The following is a 20,421-nucleotide window of genomic DNA, read 5'->3' on the forward strand; positions in this document are numbered from 1 at the left end:
TGACCTCCCAAAGGTTGGGATTATAGGCATGTGCCAATATCCCCAGCTATTTAATTTCCACTCTTACCTTTATATATTCTTTCCTTCTGTTGGCTTTGGAATTAACCTATCTAGTTTTTAATGTGTGTTATTGAGGCCTTTCTTTTTTTCTGAGGTAGAGTTTTAATTGTATAAATTTCTCTGTAAGCATTGTTTTACCCAATTTGCATACATTTTCTTATGTTATGTCTTGTTTTCACTTATGTGAATTTATCTTTTTTCTTTGTGGTTTATTTTTTGAGCCATGAGTTGCTTTAAAGTGTATTGTTTAATATCTAAGCACTTACAGATTTCTCCAATTTTATTCTGTTAATGATTGCTAACTTAAATCCATTGCTGTGAGTGCCTCAGCAGCACATATCCTAAATCCATTGTTGTCAGGGAATATACTTTGCATGATTTCAATCATTTTAAATTTCTGAGCTTTATTTTACTCCCTGAAATATGGCTTATACCAGAGAACATCCCATGTGTGCTGGAAACAATGTGTGTCCTGCTGTTGAATGAAATCTATTCCATGGATGTCTGCTATGTCACATTGTTGTATAGTGTTGTTATAGCCTTATATATCCTTACTGACTTTTATCTAGTTGGCCTAAGGGTGTCCCACTTAACTAACAATTACGAGTTACCTCTATGTACTCTCACGTACATGTACTTTCTCCAAAATTCATCACAAAAAGGCCCTCAATATTTTTATACATAAGGAAATTAAGCATATTTGATTCTTAAAGGCAGTCGTAATAAGTGCTGAGCTAAAATTCAACCTGACATTGGCCTGTGAAGCCACTGTTCATTCTACTGGGTCATGTTTTCCATTCTGCACTGCTTCTATATTTGTGAACTGACTGACATGTAGAGAATCCCATTTGATTGGGGAGAACTGGAATATTCTGTGTGAGCTCAGATAATATTAAACAGGGGCTGGAAAGATTTTCTCCTTAAGTGTAAGAGTAGTAATACTAAATAGAGGAAACTACTTTTTTAAAATCCCAGCAAGTTTTCCTGAACTTATTGACAGTGGCCATTATTTTAAGATGAGAGTAATTATGCCACTTGCATTTTTCCCACATATGAACCTGAAGCAGAGTGTAACCAACTTGTCCAGCTCTAGAGAATCTCAAAAGAAAGGAGGATATGAGGTAGTATTTTCTATCATTTTCAGGGTGTGATAGTTAATTTTATGTAGCAATTTGGCTAAGCTATCTTGCCTAGTTGTTTGGTCAAATGCCAGTCTAGATATTGCTTTAAAGATAATATTTTTAGGGCTAACATTTAAATAATTAGCTTTTCAGTAAATGACATTACCCTCCATAATGTATACAGGTCTAATCCAATCAGATGAAGGGCCTAAGAGGAAAAGTGTCAAGGGCCCCTGAGGAAGAAGAATTTGCCACCAGACTGCCTTTAGATTTATAATGCAGCATCTATTCTCCCCTGGCTTTCATGTCTACTCACTATCATGAGATCCAATTCCTTAAACTGAATCCTCTCTCCTGTCTTCTCTTTCTTCTCTCCTCTCTCTTGTCTGGTTTTTCCTCTCCCCACTGTCTCTCCTGGAGCTCTGGAAAACCCTGACTAACTAATGAACAGGGCTCTACACAAGAGTAAAAATGCAGGTCTATCTACATATTTATAATTTGTACTAAATATTTAAAATTGGTTTATCAGGCTAACAAACTATTCTCTTCTTTTACCTTAACCAATATACTGGCAAATCTAGGTTCAAATTAAAATCCTCAGATGCCGTAAAATTCTTCACCTAAATTTAGTGACACTGAGAGGGTGAACCAGCTCATCTCTCTTCTCTTCCTATTCAGGCTTACTCCTCCCTGTGAGGTAAGGGCCTCACACACGTTTATGTGGAGCCCCAGTCCACACTTCTAAATTCTGCCTAAACTCTGCACAAAGGACAGTTGTTATCTACATACCTTTCAAGTGCCCAAGAAGACAGATCCAGGAAAGGAGCCTGTAAAAGTTGTGGAAATGGGCTTGTGACCATTTAGGCAACGAGTTCCAGCTTCCCAGACATCCGTTATTATTATGTCTAGAAGGGGGTCAGCATCTCCATGTTGGCATATTTCCTGGATTCCAAAGTCTCTCCTTCAAAGTGAGACCCTCTCCAGCACAGGGAGGGTTTTGCTTCCCTAAGCAAAAGAGTGGTACTACCAAATCCTCAGTGGGGAAAGAAATAAAAGAACAAATGTCCAGGAGCCCCGGAGGCTTGTCCACAGGAGACGTTGATCTTCTAAGGGCTCCTTTCTAATCCTACAAACAGGAATGGGCAATCTGGGCAGCTCATACCGACAGGACATTAAACCATTCCCAGCGAAGCTAAGAAGATGAAACAACCTAAGAGGGAGAGGCTCAGTTTGGGGCCTTGCAAACCTGACCTATTAGTTACCTCTATTTTCTTATTTCCTATTTTCCCAATAAAGTTGTAGCCTGCATCCCAACAACTTCATCTGCAGAGCTATATTTGAACACTGCTCTTTACCTAGTCCTTGGGCCTGGGCCAATGGACAGCCTATCCTGAGTCAGAAACTTCCTGGCTTAGGCTCTTCTCACTGGTTGTATTCAAAGGCAAACCATTTGCATGGTTTGTGAACATCAAGATCAATTCATAGTAGCAGTTATTTGAGTGTTATAGGTGGCCTAAAGCCCCTCCCAGCCTAAAAATCCCAGCACATTCCCACCTTCACAATGACCTGCCAGGTTTGAGCGGAGCCAGCAACTGTATTCATGCATGAGCAGGTGGCTGATAGAGAGGCAGTGCAATGCAGGAAGGCATTCAGCTCTCAACTGCCCATGAATGAGTCCGCCTATGTGTTGTAATTCCCATGATGAAGGTGGGACATATGACACTCACTGACTCAACACCAAGGGCTGGCCCAGGACTCAGGGCCAGCTCAGCAGCGACAATCTGTCATCTGTCACACACCTTCTTGTGTTGCCTTTCTTGCGTTGGCTGCAGTTTCTGAGCCATGCCCGAGTCACTATTTCAAAGATTGTCATGGATACTGGACTTCTGTTGTGGTGGAAGCTTACAGAAAACAGATGCCTTTAGGAGAATGATGGCAACCAAGTTCTTTTGGGCATGCCAACAGCAAGCAGAAGAGTATAGACAAGCACAAAGTGAAAAAAGTTTGAAGGACAGGAAATGCACGTGAAGATATTTTCAGGAACAAAGAAAGAGCTGCCAGGTCTTCACTTATTTCTGTATTATATGCGCCTATATTATGGAGATAGTGACAGAGACAGAGATAGAATAGAACCTGAGATTATGAAAAAAAAAAAAAAAAAAAAAAGAGAACAGGAATGCTTGGGCCATAGCCTCCCAGAGGGCTGCCAGGGTCCCATTCATCGCAATGACTTTCGCTCTTCATTGAAATTCTGTGGTTTCTAGTATTTGATACCATGAGTATGGCCAAGCTCTTAATTTCCTCATTGTGTCATTCTTCAGTGTCCTGTTCATTGCCTTGCTCCCTTTCTTTAGTTCCATGTTTTAAAATGTGATAGCATATGGTGTAGAAAGCAGGCCATTTGCAGCAAATTAGTTCTTTTTTAAAACTGCTTATTCATTTAATACTTCCCGAGGTTATACTTTGTACTAACCTTTACGCTAGATGTTGTGAGTATCCTGATGAATGGAATAAGAATGGTTTATGGTCTCTCAGGAGAGATGAGGAAAACAGGAACAGTAAAATAATCATGAGGACCATGAAGTCATAGTGACAAAATGGTAATTAAATGAGGTCAGTGAAATCATCTCCCAGGAGAAAACTTTTGATCTAAGAATTAAGTGATGACAAAGAGGGAGGCATGCAAAGACCAACAGGAAAAGCACAAGAAGTAGAAATGAAATTGGAGAGGTGGATGGAAGTGGATTACTGAGGGCGTGGTAGTCCACAGTAATACAGTGAGATTTTATTGGGAGTAAAATTATAACTCACCAGAGAGTTTTAAGAATCTCACTTTTTTCTGATAACAACACCTCATTTTCCTGATTGGAAATATCGTCTTTCCATTCTGGCCACACTCCAGCGGGACTATCAGTCTAGAGGCTCTGCCAGATCCTAGCCAAGGCACAAGACTAAATCAACAGGATTCGCTTTCACTAAACATTTTCCTTTGGAGTTCATGACAGCTTTATTGAGATATAACTCACATATCATAATATACCATATACTTTATCCAATTACAATGGAAAATTCAATGCTTTTAGTATATTCACAGATATGGGTATTTATCACCTTAGTCTATTTTTGAACATTTTACTCACCTCAGATAAACTGTACCCTTAAAAAAATTTAAACTCTGTACTCTTTAGGCATTACCCCTGTACTGTCTTCCATGCCCTCCCTCTAATTCCAACCAACCACTAAGCTACTTGTCTCTGTAGTCTTCTGTTTTCTGGATATTAAATATGAAAGAAATAAGATATCATGCAGTCTCCTTCCTATACTTGACAGTGTTTTCAGGGGCCATCTGTATTGTACCATATGTCATTACATCACTGCTTATTATGAATGAATAATATTCTATTGTGTGTATGTACCACATTTTGCTTATCCATTATTCAGTTGATGGACATTTGCACTAACCCTGCTTTTTGATTGCTATGAAAAATGGTGCTGTGAACATTTGGGTACATATCTTCTTTTCTGGGACAGGATTTCATTATTCAGTTCACACTAACCTTGAACTCACTCTTTAGCCCAGGCTGGCCTTGAAATCCCAGGGATCCCCCTGCCTCAGCCTCCTAAATGCTGAGATTATAGTAATGCACCACCACACCTGGCTGGATACATACCTCTATGTGAACATTTTTTCAGTTTTCTTGAGTATATACCTACATCTTTTAAACTTATATGACCTACTAGGTCACAAGGCTACTCTATGTAACATTTTGAGGAACTTTCAAAAGGATCTTCACAGTGATTGTACCAACTTACCTTCCATGAAGATTCCAAATTTCTACATCCTCACCAACATTGTTGCTATCATGTGAATGTTTGCACCACTCCAAAATAAATACACTAAACCTATTCACTAATGCAATAATATGAGAAGGTGAGGGATTTCAGAGTTTGCTGTCTTGTAAAAGCTCCACCGTCATGAATGGTATTCATGTCTTTATGAAAGAGATCAGCCATCTCCTTCCACTATGTGAAGATGAAGCAGGAAGGCACTGTCTGTGAAACAGAGAGCGAACCCTCATCAGTCACTGAGTCTGTCAGTGCTTTTACCTTGGATTTCTCAGCCTCTGGAGAGGTGAGGAATATATTTCTGTTTATAAGTTACACAGTCTAAAGTATTTCATTACAGAATCCTAAACAGACTAAGACAACTTATGTTACTTTTTTTAAATAAAGGCCATCCTAGTGGGTGTGAAAGGATATGTAATTATGGATTTGATTTATATTTCTCTGGTGGCTAATTATATTGAGCATCTTTCAAAGTACTTATTTGCTTTGTGTATCTTTTTTGATAAATGTCTATTCAAATCTTTGTCTTTTTTTAGTTTGGTTGAAATTCTAGTACAGATTAATACCAACTTCTGGGCTTCAGTGGAGACTGTTCCTATTGATTGACTTTACTCTTGTGTATGGAGTGTACTTTCTTGGGTTTTTTGTGTTTAAATTTTATAGACAACTGAAGAGTAAAAACATTGTAATGTAGCGATTCTGGAAATCAGGTCCTTCTGACTCCCCTGGGGTTTGTTGTTGCTGTTGTTTACTGTATTTGGTGTTTATCTGTTTATTGACATTTCCATATACTGTACATGAGTATTCTTTATCATGTAAAGCCACAAAGGATTTTTGCCTCAACTCAATTATCAACTAAATTAAGAGAGAAATTTCCTTAAATATGGTAGGATAAAGTTCCACCGCAATTTCCTTAGCAAGAAAGTAGCTTATTCTGGATTGTGCCCATTATGATTTACATCTAGATGCTCCTTCCAAGCCTCCTGTGCTCCTTAGGTGGGATTTTTGGGAATTAGCTAGATCACGGGTGTGTGATAACTGGATTCCTTCACTGATTGGTTTAGTGTGATGAGATTACTGCTGAGGGAAATCCCACAATGGGTGTGGGTGACACCAATCAATAGGCTTATAGTCTGGATGGAATATATAGAGAAAGCAGGAAGTCAGGCTCACTACTTCCTTCCTTCCTGCCTGCCATATACTGTTTATCCTCTGTGACGCTCCTCTGCTGTGCTGCCCTGCCTTTGAACCAGCCAACCATGGATTGACACCTCTACAGATTGAGAGCTATACTAAACCTCTCCTGCTTTAACTTGTAGGTGTCAGGTATTTTGTTTTAGCCACAAAAAAGTAACTAAGACAGTGCCTGTCGCATCAAAACACCGTTAATTTAATCCTTGGAAGTGCTATCAATAGCTTCTATTATGACAAGTTTTGAATCCTGTCTGAGGGTACTTAGTTGCTTGCTACATAGTTTGGAAGAAAGCAAATACTACTATGAAGTAGGTGGCCTGAAGGTGGTTTCTTAGTCTACCTTCTTTTAGAGACGGACTCTATCATCCAACATACATTATATCTCACTGCATTTGTGTTCTGAGGTCACCCTACCACCACCATCACACACAGACACATGCAAACAGAAACACCAAACCTTTTTGCCTCCTTACCTATGGATTAAAACGTGAGAAATAAAAAAGCTTATCTTCACTGCTCATCCTGCCCCAGTCCTTATCCCCAGCATCTGGCCAACTGTAAACCTGCTAATGTGGTTCTCAGCTTTCCAGGATGTCACCAGCTCACCTTGCTCTGTTCTCACACACCCATCTCTCGCTTTCCTACCGTCTTTCCTCATGAACAGACAACTTGCAGACACACACATACACATATATCTTCTGGAGTAAGGGTCTCTTCAGAATAAGTTGATTTTGCTTTTATTACCATTATGTATGTTTCACAATGGCACTGAATCTTGCAAGAGTTTTAGTTTGCCGAGTGTCTTAGGTATAGCAGAAGAGCCTTTGCTTAAGCTCCTATTTGAGCTTTGCTAATGGCCGAAACTTCTTGGCCCTTTTCACTCGCTTCACCTTTTCTGGAATTCTTGTACTAGTACTAGATGATTTTTTTCTTGAACTCTCACGAATCGTTCTTCTTATTTCCCTCTGTAATTTCTTCACCTGGAAGGACAACAAGGTGATTCTAGAAAGACATTGAATTTGAGGAAGAAGATGGGGACTGAATAAGATGGGGGTGCTTCAAGAGACAGGACATGGTATAATGAGGATACTTGTGCCACACAAGGAAAGGGTAGGAGATCTGAAGGAGGGAGAACAAGGGAAGAAAAGGAAAAACCTTGAATGAGGTAGCCTCACCTTGTTCTGAATTCTGGGCCTACGTTGGTAAGGGTGCTCCTTCTTCCTTCTTTTATTTTGCCTGCATTGTTTTGTCTTTGATATTGGTTGGGCCATAGCTCTTCTACGCCTCACTGGTTTTCTGGTAACTTTAGCCATGTGGTCTTCTCCCAGTGGTCTTCTCTACAGCTCCTAAGCACCCTTTGAACTGCCACTCACCAAGGCAACTAGGACCCATGACCTTCAGCTTTGTTTGCTCATCCAGGCACTTCTCTCAGCCAGTAGGGACTAAGATGGGCCTTTGACATCACAAACCACCACTCCTGGCTCCTCTCCAGGTGTGGAGATCCTGGGATACCAAGATGCTCTAGTTGCATTGAGTGAGAAAAAGAAAGAGCAAAGAGTCAGCAAGAAGAAAAATTGATAAATTTACATCACAATCAAAACATTGTAGTTCACCAGACATAAGAAAGTGGAGAGACAATGCACAGAATGTGAGAAAATTGTGCACATCATATATCTGTATGAGCCACTGATGTAGAATATATAAAGAACTCTTACAACTCACCAGTGAAAAGACAACCCAATAAAAAAATTGAGCAAAGTATATGAAAGGTATTTCTCCAAAAATCTACAGATGGACAATAACTACATAAAATATAATAAGCACCATTAGATATTAAGGAAACACAAATGAAAACCACAATGAGATATCACTTCATACCCGGAAGCATAGTAACAACAAAAGAACCAGATATTCACAAAAGTTGGTGAGGCTGTGAAAAATGGAGCCCTCATACCCTGTTTGTGGAAATGTAAAATGGTACAGTAGCTCTGAAAATGGTCCAGCAGTTTCCCAGACACAGGAAGCCAAGTCTGAAAGGATATGTACTGTACAACTCCATCTATATTAGCTTTAAAAGTAGACAAAACTAAACTATGTTATGAAAGGATCAATTTCCTTTATTAGAAGCAATAAAGTACAAAAATAAGAACTAACATCTTCATTGGAAAAAAAGTCAATCTAGAATTTCAAACCCAATGAAATGATCATGTAAGAATGAAGTTATAAAGAACACATATATAGATTAAAAAAAACATGAATAGACAACCGCCGATAAATTTGCATTACAAAAACTTTTTTTTATAAAGTTGCCACTGCTAATTATTAAGAAAATGTTTACGTTGAAACCACAATGAGGATTCACCTCACCATTCTTTCAAATAGGCAAAAAATAACAAATGATGGCTGGATGTGGAGAAATTGGAACACTTGTGTGCTCTTGGGGGAGATGTAAAAAAAGATACAGTCACTATGAGGAAGAACTATAGAATTGAAATATGATCTAGCTCTAGCAAATATAGCTCTCTCTATATACATATGTATATATATATATCCAAAAGAACTAAAGACAAAACTTTGAAAAGATATTTGCATAGCCATCGTTATAAGTATATTATTTACAGTAGTTAAGAGGTGAAAGTAAACAAAGGGCTCATTGATAGATAAATGGATACACAAATTGCAGTATATACTCAAAGAATATTATTCCGCCTTGAAAAGGAAAGCAATCCTGTAAAATACGACAAGATGAATGAACCTCTGAGGACATTATGCTAAGTGAAAGGAACTAGTGACAAAAAGATAGATAGCATGTGATTCCATGTAAGGTATCTAAAGTTGCCAAATAGTTGTTGACAGGTGCTAGTGGAAGGGACGGTGGAGAGTTGTGATTTAATTAGTACAGAGTTTCAATTTTGCAAGATGGTAAATTTCTAGGGATACTTTGTATCACTATATGAACACAGTTAACACTATTGAACTTGATGCTTAGGAATAGTTAGGATGGTAAATTTTTATGTTTTGTGTTTTAGTCAGAATTTAAAGAAATAGCCAAGTGTGGTGGCACATAACTGTAATCCCAGCAGTTGGGGGGCTTACACATGAAGATCACTGTGAGTTTGAGACCAACCTCGGCTACATAGTGAACTCAACACAGAGAGATCCTGTCTCAAAAAAAAAAAAAAAAAAAAGAATTTAAAGAAATAAAACTAAAACGTTTTCATTTCTTTAAAGAAAAGAAAGGGGTGTTTAATGTTCCATCACAAGTGCTCAAAACAGCAATCAGCTACAAGTCAATGATTACAAGCACAGCAAAAGTCCATCTCTTTTGTCACTTAGCTGTGCTGTCAGGGTCCAGCATCTCTCCTGAGTCCCACATAGTGGCTCTCCATATTGATTGCATATTGAAACCATCAGAAAAAAGTTTTAAATCACTGATACCTGAACCTCACCCCTAGACACTCTGGCTTACTTTGTCTGAGCTGTCACATGGCAACTAGAAGGTAAACAATGTGATTCTAATGCGGAGCCAAAATGGAGGGCCACTGAGAGAGAGATTTAAAGAGGATGTGCTGATCTCCTTGTGGTTTTTTAATGGAATTTTTATCAAAAGGGATTGAAATGAGGGCTACATTTTGAGGAATTGAAATAAAGTAAATTATGGAAATAATTTTGACTTTTACCACTTTAAAATCTTTTGTTTGTTTTGTAAGCCAGTATTGGAGTGCTCAACAAGTTAAGTTTTAAGCTCTCTTCTTTTCTCACTGTATATTTTCTCCCACAGCAATTGCCTTCATCTCTATAGATGTAAATGATGTATGCATTTACCTGTGTAAATATACATACCTGTGTAATTTCACATATATTTACCATATATGTGAATTCCTCCCCAAGCTTGATCTACTTTGCACTTCCTCTCCTCCAGCAAAGGAGGCAAAATCAACTGAGGTTAGTCATGATTGGGGTGGAGAGGAATTAAGGGTGACTTCCAGGGTCCCGGCTTGGACAACAGAAAGGATGATCGTGTGATTCCACCAAGTGAGGTGGACTAGAAAAAGGAAATGTGTTTGCAGAGGAATAGCATGCATTCCATTTAGCAAATATATAAAGCTTCAGATGCCTATATAAGAAGTCTGTGTAAAGGTTCTGAGTAGGGAGTTGGAGGTGGTTTGGAGCTTGGGGAGGAATTCACATATATGGTAAATATATGTGAAATTACACAGGTATGTATATTTACACAGGTAAATGCATACATCATTTACATCTATAGAGATGAAGGCAATTGCTGTGGGAGAAAATATAGAGTGAGAAAAGAAGAGAGCTCAAAATTTAACTTGCTGAGGACTCCAATACTGGCTTACAAAACAAAACAAAAAAAAAGATTTTAAAGTGGTAAAAGTCAATATAGCTAATATTCATTAGGCACCTAATTTTATGAAGCATTGTTCTAAAAGGTTTACTTATTTTAAGACATTTAATCTATGAGTTAAGTTATTGTGACCACATGTCTAACTCCATTTTTTTTTCTTCTGATACCTTTTAAGCCCATTTTTCTTCCTTTCCCTTTTCCCAGTATCTGAACAAATTGGATATTCTGTCCTTCTTTCTCTCTCTGTCTCTGTGTGTGTGTCTCTCTCTCCCTCTTCTTCTCTCTCTCACCCTCTCCCTCTTCCTCTCCCTCCCTCTCCGTCCCTCTCCCTCCCTCTCCCTCCCTCTCCCTCTCTTTCTTCCTACCTCTCCTCTACCTCTCTCTGTCTTCCTCCTTTCTTCCCAGTTCTCCACTCCAACAATAATAAAAACCTTAAACTTCCCACCACCACCTTGCTTCCAACTCACTCTAGATTGAACCTGAGTCCTTCTCCTATTTTGCTATTTATGAGGAGAGTAATGGACTGCATCAGTTTCCTATAGCTGCTGTCAATTTTCACATAATTGGTGGCTTAAACAACAAAAATTTATTTCCTTACAGCTGTGAAAGCCAGAAGCTCAAAATTAGTTTTGCCTGTCTGAGATCAAGATGTAGGTAGGAGCATACCTCATCTGGAGAGTCTAGCAAGTAATCCACTCCCTGGCTCTTTTTTTTATTTTTTGGTGCTTGTAATCAAACTCAGGACCTTGCATTTGCCAGGTAGGTGCTGTACCACTGAGCTATCTCCACAGCCAGACTCTTTTTGTTTTTAATTTTAAAGAGAACAAAAATTAATAAAAAAATTAATAAAAAATATATTAGAAATGATACAGAATTTCAAAAACAAGACGATAGGAATTCAGCAATGGCTGTTATATTGCATAATGTTGTTTTCAAAGTAGTTATTCAGATTATCAGATATAAGCAGACAAAATTGATAAAAAAAATTAAGCATTAACTGTTCCTTTCAATAAACAAATAGAAATTAGTAGTACAATTACCTTAGCTATCTTGTATATATATATATATTTTTTTTTTTTTACTCACTTTTCTCCTTTCCCTCTTCCCAGTTGTTCTTTCCTTTTGAGCAATTTCTTTCCTTTTGAGCAATTTCTTTCCCTTTCACAATATCTATTGTACCTTTCAGATTTTATTTACTCTTTCACATTCATACACTAGGGAGGCAATACGGTGTTTACAGAGGCGGGTCTGATTTATTTCACTTATGATTATGGTCTCTAGTTGCATCCATTTACCTATAAAAGCCTTGAGTTTATCTTTCTTTATAGCTGAGCAATACTCCACTGTACAAAAATTCCACATCTTTTTTTATCCATTCCTTGACTCTTGAAGCCTCTACTGGCTGTTGATATTACTTGGTTTGTGGCCATATTACTTCAATCTTTAAATCTCTCTCTGTTAATCTGTACATTATTTTCTCTTCCTCCCATGTGTGTGTGTGTGTGTGTGTGTGTGTGTGTGTGTGAAATCTTCCTCTGTCTCTTTATAAGCCTACACGTGATTGCATTTCCAGCCAACCCAGATAATCCAGGATAATCTCTCCATCACAAGATCCTTAAATATGTAAAAACTCTATTTTCAAATAAGGTAACATTTTCAGTTTCAAGTGAAGATCAGATGTTTCTGGAGGCTTTTTTCAATCTGCGACAGCTTCTATTGATACCTCTTTGTCCCATGGTCCTTGAATTCTGAGGAGCAGGGACTGTTTAGTGTCCAGCAAGGCATACTGGACCCTGAAATAAAACAGCAATGCATTACCAACTTGCAGAAGATGGAACCAAGGAAACACCCAAGATTAAGAAACTGGGGGATGATGTGTTTAGTTTTATTTCAACAGGACCACTAGCTCATTTCCTGAAAATTTCTTGGATGGATAACAGCCAATAGGCAAGAAGTTAAAGGGCTGTCTGCAGTGCATTGAGCCATCTAAGAAGTTCTGGGGAAAATAAATCCTAAAACATGTCAAAACTCAAACATGCCAATTCATAACTGTAGAATTAGCTGATTGTAGTGTTAAGCAGAGTAAATCTTCTGAATGCATGCAGGTAACTAGCAAGTATCTGCAAAGCTTGACTGAGTTTCCAGCTCTCTTTATATAAAATTGGGCTATAATTGTTCTACACCATCCTACCTATAAGACAGAGGAAATAATCCACATACACGACATACCTTGACAGTAGCTACTCTGAAGTCTTGTTTTTTGTAATTATCAAACTTGCTCTGACATTCTATTATTTATAATCTTTATTAGCATCTCCCACTCTTTCTCCTGACAGTTTATCTGGCACATACAATTATTTAAATCCTTCAGCATTTCTCGACGAGTTGAGATGAAGTTCAGTTTCTCTGCAAAAGTCAGAAGACTGGGTCCACAGCCGGTTCTGCCACTAACTTGCTATGTCACATAGGTCAAATCCCTTCCGTCTAGGCTTCAGGTTTTGCATCTGAAAGAATTAGGAAGGTGTGTGGCCCTGTTCAAAACACATGGTCCTTTATGGTGATTGAAGTGCCTTGGACTTGCCCCAGAAGGAGACGATTATAAACAAGCTTCACAATCTTAAGGGAAAGCCAAGCATGCCTCATAAACCACAGAACGGTTGACCCACATAGAAAGCTGCTGCTTGTGCATTGTTTCAAGTTGGTCCTGAATTCTACTACGTGGCGTTAGGCAAAGAAAAGCAATCTTTCCTTGAAATGACTGTAACAGATCTCATCTTGGCAGTTTCTCTAGGTGGAAATGAGACAATTCTTTCATGATGAACAAAAACTTTTGTGCCTTTTCCCAGCAGTGGAAAACTGCCTAGATTGACACACCAACCATGCTGATGGAAGAACTTGGAATGTCTAATTTGAAAAACAGGCAAATGATGATACAATGAGGACCTCTGCCTCCTTTCCTCTCCATCTCTTTCTCTTTACCCTGCTTGCCTCAATCTTTTCTCTGGAAACTTGACTGTAATCACTTTTATTGGATTTAAGCAAGTGCCAAATTAATTAGCAAAAGAGTACAGCCAAATCACCAGCTTAATGTGTTTCTCGGGTTGAGAGCCTTTAAAGAGTGTCACTCTTTCATGTGGGTTAGCCACCTCTAGCATAGGACAATGGAGACAGCACGGGCTTTGGGCCAGGTTACATGGAGCTAGAATCACAGTATCACTTCCTAGCTGTGACTTCGAGGCCTGCACTTCCTCACTGAGAAAGTCAGTCTCATAATAGGTACTCATGATGTTAAGTGGGTTTTTATACAGATTATTTCATACAATCCTCACAGCAACTTCTGAGGTGAGTGTCATCTGCTTTTTTGTGGGAACTATGTGAGCTAATTCAAATTAGCCACAGGTACATAATAAGTGCTAAAGAAATTTGTAGGCAGTGTAAAGCTTTATGCAAGGTATGTTGAGGAAATCAAGAAATATTTATTCATCAAGTATAAATTGAACACCTCATGTATTTATTGAAAAAGTACAGAGGGAATGTTCAAAGTACATGGCTCAGTTTCTGGATCTTGACTGGCTCTCTTCTGTCCAGAGGGTTTGAGTGATGTTGGATTAAACACTCCTCCTGGCTATTTAAGCCTGCAGGAGCCAAGGGGTTGAGACTATAAACCAAATTCAAAGCAAACCAGATTTGGAACATTCAATCAGTCTGCAAGAGAATGCAGGGGCTTGCATTTCCCTCCTACCAGCTCTTCACAGAATGGTCTCCCTCCAGGTTGGCCTTGGTCCACTGACCATCCCTCCCCTCTCACCGTCTGTCACACATGCTCCTTGCGGAGTTTGCCAACCCCCGCTCTTTAATCTTTTTGGCTTTCTTCACGTTCTGCCCTAGATCCGGCAGATGTACATGCCCATCAAAACGCAACTCGTCCTACAAGTTTGAATGGTCCCTCTGGGGCTGGTACTAGGCCTGGAAGTTGAGGCTGATTTTCTACGGCATATGGTAAAAAGAGCAGCTCTTTACTATGATAAAAGCTGATTAGAGTCATTTAATCTCTATTAAAAAGCATCACAAATACATAGTTGATTTTTAAAATAAAGAGTGATGTTTATGTAGTATGCATAAAACAATTATGAACATAGGTCAATAATATGTTAGCACTAACCACCAGATGTAAACTAATTGTCAGATGTCAATATTTATAACCTTATCTATCCATATCACACATTGCCTCACTGCACAAATTAACATACAAACACTTTGAATTACATGGTTATGCATGACTTATAAATTTATACAATTAATGACAAAGACTAAACTATGGTACTAAAGTATGGTATTAGTCTGCTCTCTGTTACTATAATTAAATACAAGAGACAGAGATCTTCATAAAGAAAATAGGTTTATGTGGCTCACAGTTTTGGAGGACAGAAGTCCAAGATTTGGTGGGCCCATTAATTTCACCTCTACTGAAGACTACCTTGGGTATTAATTTTTTAGGTTATTTAGTGCTTCTTCTATTCTGTAGTATTTTTGTTGGAAAAATAATAGGGAAATAAAGGAAAACTCAACTAATGAGTATAAAAGGTATAATGGACAAAAAAAAGTATCAGCATATGGCAAACATTACAGCAATAATTGTTTCGAGAAAAACCATCAGCAGATAATAAAATTATTGAGTAAAATTATAAGAAACAGGATATTTGTACAGCTTCAAAATTTATCCCCTCAAGATATTTGTAATTAACAAGGATAAATAATGCCTTTACAGTGGAGAGCGTTCACAATGGCAAAAGTTTAACGTCATCAATACTGGGACATAGGAATATCACGAACCCCCTGACAGGATGCCCAGCAAGGGACTGGCATCTCTTTAAAATTTTTTCCAAAACTGCCAACTCAGAATTTAATCATAAGAAGACCTCACACTCAAATTGAACTATATTCTACAAAATGAACAGTTCTGTTCAAAATTTTAGAATCACTAAAAGACTAAGAAATTGTCCCAGATTACTGGTGTCTAATGAGATATAACAACTAAATGCTATGTAAAGTCATGGATTGGACCCTGGACCAAAAAAAAAGGTATATTAGTTGAATAATTGATAAAATCTGTAAAGGGTTTGTACATTTATAAAAAGTATCTCATCAATGTTAATTTCCTGGTTTTGATATTTATGCAATGGCTACAAAAATGTTAACATTTGAGGGAGGTAGATTAAGGATATATGAGAAGTCTTTGAAGTACTTCGTGCGTTTTTGGAAATCTGCAACTACTTCAAAATCAAAAGTTGAATAAAAATAAATTTTAGGAACCTCAAAAATTATAAAAATAAATTATATATTACACAATAGAATTTTATGCAAATATTAAAATTAGGATTTTTTAAAGAAATAGGTAATTCCCACTGAACAAAGTCTCACAATCTTAAATTCTCCCAATATAAAGTATATTACATTTCATGTATAGTATTTTTATTGAATAAATAATAGGGAAATAAGTGTGTATATAAACTTCATGTTCTATAAGCTCCAAGGTGTATATAATCTCTCCACTGACATGTGATTGACAAAATGTGAAAAAGACATTAGGTAATAAAAATTAGAGGACAAAATAATCATATTTGTAGATACGATCACATTGTACCTCTACTTTGAAAATTAAAGAGAAAGAACCACAAGAATTATTAAGAAAATTTACTTAGGTGGCTGCAAAATAAATGCACAAGATTTAGAGTATTCCTTCAGAAATAACACGTTGGAATACATAATTTTAAAAGGAGATCCCATTCACAAACAAAACCTACAGAGAACTAGCAATAAAGCTCCATTTTACTAAGAGGGATTTTAATCCAAGCTAGTAAGGAGCTTGGATGGAGCTATTAAGATTGGTTAAATATGAGAAAAAATGAAATTAATCAGTATCTTGCACCATATGCCAATATATATACCACAAACTTTCAAAAACTAAATATTAAATATTTACCCATTTGGAGAAAATAAGGTAGCCAACACATAGGTGAATATTTATCTCAAGGGAAGAATGCTAATTATTTTTAAAGCTAGCTTTAAAACCTAGTATTTTAGGTGTACATATTTGTGGGGCACTATGATAATTCAATATACATGTACAATGTGTAATGATCAAATCAGAGTGAGATAGCACAATTCACTCAGTAGAAGGCTGAATGTATAAAGAAAAAGTCTAAACCTTGTCTACATACAAAGTGTACATTTATCTGTTTCAACAAGGCCATAAATAAGAATGAATGAATCAAAAATGAGAAGATTGAAAAAAGTTCTAGTATGTTACAGACAAGGTTCAGCGCTTTAATGTGTGAAGTGTTCTTACAAATAAGTAGGAAAAAAAGATCTCAACAGACCCCAGAATGCATGTAAAATAGTATGTTAATTCTATAAAGTTGTCAAAAAATAAGGAAGAACATGAGGTTGCTGAGAATGCAAAGACAGGGACACTCCCATAATATATTATGGGTGATGATATAAATTAGTACAATTTTTCAGAAGTGCAATATAATAAGAACTTTAAAAATTTCATTCACTTTGACTTAGTATTTCTCATTTCCCTAAGGATATTTCAGAACTGTTCCTAAGAAAGTACATATAATATACAGCAGTACTTATACGAACAAAATATTGAAAATAAAATAAAGAGCTAGCATTAAGGAGGTTGTTAAATAAATCCTCTTCTATTATAATATACTGCATTGCCATCAAGAATCATGTCACAATTAACAAGAAAAATAATGATGACAAATAATTAAAGTAAAATACAACATAATGTGATATGATAAAAATTGTTATAATGTAGTAATAAAGTATGACCTAATTTTTTAAAATATGTATTTAAAATATATAAATACCATCAGCATTTGTCTTATTTCAAGTGTAGCAAGAAAGCCTATTTTAAATATATTGGAAACTCTCTAAGAGCAAAACACAATTGAAATACTGTACTATTTTAACAAAAATTCAATTACATCATTTGAAACTGTGTGTTTCATTCATTTATTCAATAAATATTTATCAGACACCCATTATTTCAAGCACTCTGATAAGCTCTGGGGATACAAATGTGCACAAGAATATAAATCTCTTCTTATAGTATTTACACTCTGGTACTCCAGATGTGATAAACACTAAATACACAAATATGTCACTACATATTTCAACAAATGCCATGAAGAAATATCATAGGTTACCACTATAGTACATAATTAGCTACTAATTTTTTGGAGAATGACTGCAATGGATAGAGCATGCAAAAATAATTAAATTGTTTTCCAAAATATTTAAAGTAATTATTATTTGAATAGGCTCATTAATACTTTTTATGGCTCAAATAAGTTGTGTCTTCCAAAGACTCATGTGTGAAGGGCTTAATGCCCAATGCAAAAATGGGGGTGGCTAGAGAGTTTTTGAATCATGAGGATATTAACCTCACTGGTGGCTTAACTTGTTGATGAGTTCATAACTGAATGGGATATTTGCAAATGAGACTTAATTGGAGTTTCCTCCACTAGGTCTCAGGGGCACGCCTTTGAAGGCTTTATGCTGTCCCCGGCCCCTTCGTCTCTCTCAGACTCCTCCCCTTTTTTTGCTTCCCAGCTGCCATGGAGTGGCCAGCTTTCCTCTGTCCTGTCCTTCTGCCATAATATTTATGCCTTGCAACCAACTGACCAGGGATGAGTACTCTGAAACTATGAACCAAATTAAACCTCTTTTCCTTTAAGTTATGGGTGTCAGGTATTTTCTCCCAGCAATGCAAAGCTGACTAACACAGTGCTTATTAGTATTTTTTTTCCTTTTTTATCACTTGTGCTATATTCTCCAACATTTGTGTGAGTCTCCCAAATTTATGTGTTGGATACTTGATCCCCAATGCAACAGTGTTGGAGGAACTTGGGCGCATACTGGGAAATATTTAGGTCATAGGGTGCTGCCTTCATGAATAGATTTCTATGAGTATAAAAAGACAAGTTTTGCTCCCTTATGTTTATTTGCCCCTTCTGTTACTTTAGGAAATAGTGTTCTGATCCTCTGGAGGACACAAGGTGCTGGTACCTTCATCATGTACCTCCCAACCTCCAGAACTGTGAGAAAATAAACATCTTGTCTTTATAAATTACCCACTAGCTGGTATTCTATTATAGAACCAGAAACGGAAAAAGACAATATCTGTAATCATATGAACAGTAAATATAAAAGAAAAACATAACAGAAGTAAAATGAATTTTTTAAATATTACAGTTTAGATTGCCAAGCTTTGAAAGTCATACTAAGAAGGGCAAGCTAATCCTTGGTGTCCATGTTACACTTCATCCTTGTGGCTGATGAAGTGGCCACCAGCATAAAGGGATACCAGCAATTGCCTGGTCAATCACCCCATTCAAGTCTTCTTGTATACTTTATTTGAAAACATAAATGCCTCCACCACTGGCTTATCTCAAACACAAGAATAGAGTCTACTGTGAATATACCGGAAACCTGCTAAGAGCAAAACTTTTAAACTACAGTTGAAACACTGTAATAGTAATAAAAAATAAAATTCAATAGTATGATTTCAAATCACCCTTGAGTAAAGTCCAATTAGATGAAAATGTACTGGGATGATTTACATATCTCACTTTCTCCCTATGTTTAGAGAATGGAAATTCAAATGAGAAATCTGATAGATGCTGGGAAGAAAAGATTAGTTAATGACATCAAACAAAAACAATGGAAATTTACTGTAGATCGGTCAGGGCAAAAATATAATTTAGAACCATTCATCATAATCCCAGATTGGAAAATTCTGAATGAGCAAAGGCCAAAATAAGAATTTCAGCAGACTGCTACTAAGTGCAACAGTAAAAACAAAACTAGCCCCACATATTCTGGTTCTCCTCTTTCTGGGTACATATGTGGTAGGATTGAGATTTCCCAACTAGTGTGGGAAAGTAAGTTTATACTTCCCACTTGAGGTAGCTGAGTCCTTGCTTTGGCCAATAAAGCGCGCAAGAAAGTAATGAAGGCCAATGCCATTGCAATCATGGCTGCCGAGAGAAAGACAGAGGGTCCAGCAGTGTGAGTGACAGCAGTGAGCAGAGTTCCTGAGGTCTGAGTCAGGGATGCAGCAGGGGCAATAAATATGCTTCTCTGCTAAGCCACTGAGATTTAAAGGTTAGATGTGACTAAAGCAAAACCTAACCTGTACTGACCCATACTGTTATTAGTCCGAACCATCAGCTATCCTTGATCAAATTTATCTAAACTTTTATTTCTAGTAACAGAAACTTTTGTTGCTGGGGTCTACGTAGTTACAAAAAAGGAGACTGTTCACATTTCAGAGGATGGTGTGATAGAATAGCTCATAAAGAGTAGTGTAAGCTTTTTGAGTTCAAAAAAAAAAGAAATGCATCCAAGCACTGACTATCACTAGCTCTGCCTCATGAACAAGTCATTAACTTCTCTGAACACCAATTTTCTTTCGCCTGTAAGTTGTATAATATCAGCAACAATTTTTCAGGGTTATTGTGAGGATAAAAAAGGACAATGCATATGAAGCATTTGGCACAGCAGTTGAAAGACAGTTTGAGTATCCAGTAAATGAATATCATCATCATCACCATATGATTATTTCTCAGTATGTATTTACAACCCTACTTTTGAAATACCATAAGGTCAATAACTTGTTAACCTTATGGCGTCCCACATATCAGAAATAAGCATCTTGTGCATCCATACATGCTATAGTTTTTGATTCTTCTGTGCCTCCTCAATGGAAGAAAATCGTGTTTGTAAAAATCAAATACCAGCTTTAACTTGTACATACGT

The sequence above is a fragment of the Chinchilla lanigera genome, unplaced genomic scaffold, assembly GCF_000276665.1.
Source record: "Chinchilla lanigera isolate Chin_1 unplaced genomic scaffold, ChiLan1.0 scaffold00097, whole genome shotgun sequence".
Lineage (NCBI taxonomy): Eukaryota > Metazoa > Chordata > Mammalia > Rodentia > Chinchillidae > Chinchilla > Chinchilla lanigera.